Source organism: Notolepis coatsorum (assembly GCF_963971535.1).
Source record: "Notolepis coatsorum genome assembly, chromosome: 1".
NCBI classification, from domain to species: Eukaryota; Metazoa; Chordata; class Actinopteri; order Aulopiformes; family Paralepididae; genus Notolepis; species Notolepis coatsorum.
In genome coordinates, this window is record NC_140165.1 from 319,791,302 (window position 1) to 319,796,301 (window position 5,000).

Below are 5,000 nucleotides of genomic sequence, written 5' to 3' on the forward strand. Positions count from 1 at the left end.
GCAATATCCACAGTGCAATACCCACCCACTACCGTCTGACACTGTGATTGTTATTTGTGTATTGCTATTCTGTATATTGTTGTTATTTTGTATATTTCACAGGACTGTAACATTGTCTTATTGTATAGCATTTAATGTTTCTGTATAGGATTTTATGTTTGTCTTTTATTACTTGTGATTTTATTACTGCACCTTAAGCTTGAGCCCCAATTCTCGTTGTATGCAAAAATAAAGTACAATCTAATCTAATATTAATTTATTATATATATATACTGTATATATTATAATAATAACTTATTTTATATAGCGCCTTTCATGAAACCCAAGGTCGCTTTACATAGGGCGATAACAAGAGACAAACATGGTAGACAGACGCACAACATTAAATGTAGCTAGGGGTCAAAGGCCATGTTAAAGAGGTGAGTTTTGAGCAGTTTTTTGAACGAGTCCAGAGTTGGGGCGTTGCGGAGTTCTGCGGGGAGGGAGTTCCAGAGGGTGGGAGCTGCCACGCTGAAAGCTCTGTCCCCGAAGGTCTGCAGTCTGGTTCGGGGGATGGAGAGCTGACCAGTGTCCGAGGATCGCAGGGACCGTCATGTCTGTGACCGTGTCTATATATGTATATATATTACTGAAACCTGGTCCACTAGTCTTTGGGGCGACAGCATGAATTCTGATCCGACGTACAAGCAGCTGATCAGATGCCCAACCAGGGGGCGACAGTGGCTCAGGAGGTAAATCGTCTGGTAATCTGGAGATTCCCGGTTCGATTCCTGCTCCTCCCGGGCAGCGTGTCGAAGTGTCCTTGCGCGAGACACTTAACCCCCTAACTGTTCCCGGTGAGCAGGTCGGCACCTCGCATGGTCGGCTCCGCCGTCGGTGTGTGAATGTGTGAGTGAACGGGTAAAATGTGAGGAACAAATTGTAAAGCGCTTTGGGTAAAAGCTGTTATATAAATGCACCTTTTACCATTCACTAGTGAATGTATTGGTTGTTGAGGTCCTAATCAATACTTTTTATCGATTAATAATGTCTTAATTGATTTCGTTCCTTCATGCTGAATTAGTTATTTCCTAGAAGATGAGGATCTGGCATCAACATATTTACAAACATGGGAAACGTTAGAATTGTGATATATGGATTAACCACACGGACAAGATAAATAAATGAATAAATAAACCACATTTTATCGCAATTTCACAACGAACATTTTTATCACGATATATCACGATAACATTTTTCATATCATTCGATGTCGATAATAATCTATTTTTTTTATCAACTTTTTCTCCCCATTTTCTATTTTTCTCCCATCCCAATTTCGTATTATCCAATTCTCCCCTCCCCTGTCTCGAACGTTGCTAGACCATGCCTCCCACTGGTCGGCTGCAATGTGGACCAAGCCTTGCATCACGTGTCCCCTCCGGTACACGAGGAGGCAGCTGTCGCATCTTTTCACCTGTACAGCGCGATCTCTCAGCGGCGAGGAGTAACGCGTGGGAGGCTCACGCTGCCTCCGTTGCTTCCCGATTCTGCTGTACAGGCGCACCAACCGACCTGTAGGAGTCGCTGTCCACAACGTCCGATCCCCACCCACCGGCTTTCCCACCCCCTAACACTGCCAATTGTATTAGTATGAACGACCAGCCAAGCTGGTAGCAACGCCGAGAGCTGGGCTCGAACCCAGAATCTCCTGCGTTAGTGGCGAGCGCCTTGCCCACTGCGCCACTTAGCCGCCCGATGTCGATAATTATCTATATTTTTATTAGTATAAAAAAAATTTCTTAATTTTTTTATTATTATTTAAACAACAAATGTATGTTTATTTTGCAGCAATTCTTTGTCGTTGCCGCCATCTTTAGTGTTACAGCCCTCACACTCCACTTCTCAGGCTGCAGCTGGTTTGAAAGCGAAAGTACCAAAAAAAGTGGCTGTGGCTCCAGGGGAGTTGAACAGTTCTGGCTCTGCTAGTTTCTTTTCTATCTTTTGGCGTTTTCTTGGTGGACAAACCACCACACATGTGCACCGTGACTCGTGACTGGAGTCTAGCTCTGCTAGCACACATAGCCTACTGTGTACAGACGGTTTCAAACTGTATTTTAAATTAGAAAGCAAACAAAATAAATGGACATGAGAAAAATAAATCTCAATTTGGTCAGTATTGTCATTTGGACAAGCAAAGCCATTACTTTAAGTTGCAGGCAAGAAAGACAAGTCAGTATTCACAAGTATACTTCCGTCTCTGATAAGCACTAGACTCAAAGACGTGCGTCTGGAGGACATTAATGTGGGAGATATTTGTCATTTAATAGATTCCATTCAGACGAGGACGAACTGAAACTAACCCCACGAAGAGGTGAACATTCTTCACCACAGAATTCTTAACAAAAGACAGACATTTTTATGAAATGGTAGATTTTAAATGGTGCATTTATATAACAGCTTTTATCCAAAGTGCTTTATAATTTGTTCCTCACATCTTACCCGTTCACTCACACATTCACACACCGACGGCGGAGGCGACCATGCAAGGTGCCAACCTGCTCATCCTGGGAGCAGTTAGGGGTTAAGTGTCTTGCTCAAGGACACTTCGACACGCTGCCCGGGAATCGAACCGGGAACCACCGAATTACCAGACGACTGCTCTACTTCCTGAGACACTGTCTAACCCTAACCTTCTGATTACCAGACTCTACCTCCTGAGACACTGTCTAACCCTAACCTTCTGATTACCAGACTCTACCTCCTGAGACACTGTCTAACCCTAACCTTGTGATTACCAGACAACCTGCTCTACCTCCTGAGACACTGTCTAACTCTAACCTTCTGATTACCAGACTCTACCTCCTGAGACACTGTCTAACCCTAACCTTCTGATTACCAGACGACCGCTCTACCTCCTGAGACACTGTCTAACCCTAACCTTCTGATTACCAGACGACCGCTCTACCTCCTGAGACACTGTCTAACCCTAACCTTCTGATTACCAGACGACCGCTCTACCTCCTGAGCCACTGTCTAACCCTAACCTTCTGATTACCAGACGACCGCTCTACCTCCTGAGACACTGTCTAACCCTAACCTTCTGATTATTAGACCAGGGGTTCCCAAACTTTTCAGGCCAGGACGCAGAAAATAAGGCGTCAGAGACCCGCGGCCCAATGCACATCGTCAGGCTTTTTTTTTTTATTATTATTATTTTGCCAGGCGACCGATTTTTTAAGCCAAATATCACTTCAATCCTATTAAGTTAGTTCAAGTTAGTTATTCATTTATATGTGCTATTTATGAGAGGGCTAACTTGTTGCAAAATAATAATGATAATAATAATAGCCTCATTAAAATACTATTGTTGCTTCGGTTGTTTTCAGCGTTTTATGTGCATAATCTGTTATTTAGTTTGAAATGTTCGTTGAAATAAGTAGATTTTTCGTTTTTGTTTATTTATTAACACTATGATCGCCGTGAATGAGTTTTCACGTAATTCCGAGCCATGCTCATTCTGCCGAAGACGCCGTAACTCGTCTTTGATGTCAATATTTCAAAAATCTGTCATCGAAATCATATTTCCTTTCCGGAGCCCTGAGACACAGTGCAAAGCTCCACTCAACTCTCTAGCGGTTCAAGAGCGCCATCTGGTGGCCGATCGGCCGATCGCCAGCCGGAAATTAACCTTTGAACCGGTAGTACTCATGCAAATGTGGTCCGACCACTCACTATAGCTCCCGCGACTCCATCTTGAAACACTGGATAATAGATCGCTCGCCCTAACTCAATAAACAACGTTATTTGGACGTATATACTATTATACAACCTGGAAATGGATCGGGCATTTCTACATCCCATAATAGAAAAAAATCTGTTCCACGCTCATCTGCCCGCGGCGCGAGGAAGCCACGGTAAGATTCAGCGTTATTTTCTAACGTCTTCAATACTAACTGATCTGATGAACATATGACCCACTCTGGATGAATCATATAACGCTGCCCACGGAATTATAAACGATCCCCCGCCCATCCGGTCATCATCAGATGATGCGTAGAAACTTCTAGAACCACGTCCAGTTGAAACTTTTTATCTCGCACAGATTCCTACCAAACTGTATTTGATCATCAATATAATGCATTTGGGGCTATAAATCACGTTCTGAAGAAAGCTGCAGAAAACGATAAAAAGATACTTATACTTTAGACCATATTTTAGTATGAATATGTGAATGAAAAAGTTTAACATTGCTACACCATGAACAATACATATAGGACATTGAATGGGCCATAATAATGGCAATTTAGCAATAGGATTTAAAAAGTTATAGCCCTGCAAAGAAGGGGAACTTCTCCATAGACAAATAGAGCTGGCGAGGGATGGTAAATTATGAATTTAACCCATGGCGATTAAAGTGTTAAGTTAATATAAAACCATATAGTCACATTTTAGAATACAATAGAATAGAATTTTAGAATACAACTAGAAACACTGTCCTGGCCTGCTTCTAAGTTCAGTGGCCTGACAAAAAAAAATGAAAATCATCTCGCGGCCCACCCGTGGCTTCTCGCGGCCCACCTTTGGGTCGTGACACCGACTTTGGGAACCACTGTATTAGACGACCGCTCTACCTCCTGAGACACTGTCTAACCCTAACCTTCTGATTACCAGACGACCGCTCCACCTCCTGAGACACTGTCTAACCCTAACCTTCTGATTACCAGATGACCGCTCTACCTCCTGAGACACTGTCTAACCCTAACCTTCTGATTACCAGACGACCGCTCCACCTCCTGAGACACTGTCTAACCCTAACCTTCTGATTACCAGACTCTACCTCCTGAGACACTGTCTAACCCTAACCTTCTGATTACCAGACGACCGCTCTACCTCCTGAGACACTGTCTAACCCTAACCTTCTGATTACCAGACTCTACCTCCTGAGACACTGTCTAACCCTAACCTTCTGATTACCAGACGACCGCTCTACCTCCTGAGACACTGTCTAACCCTAACCA

The 5,000-nt window shown here is 43.4% G+C and overlaps 1 protein-coding gene across 3 annotated transcripts in view; it reads right to left on the bottom strand.

Moving 5' to 3' along the window:
- The window catches only part of ube4a (ubiquitination factor E4A), an 82,810-nt gene that overhangs the window by 19,994 nt on the left and 57,816 nt on the right, over positions 1–5,000 (bottom strand). The window lies entirely within an intron of this gene.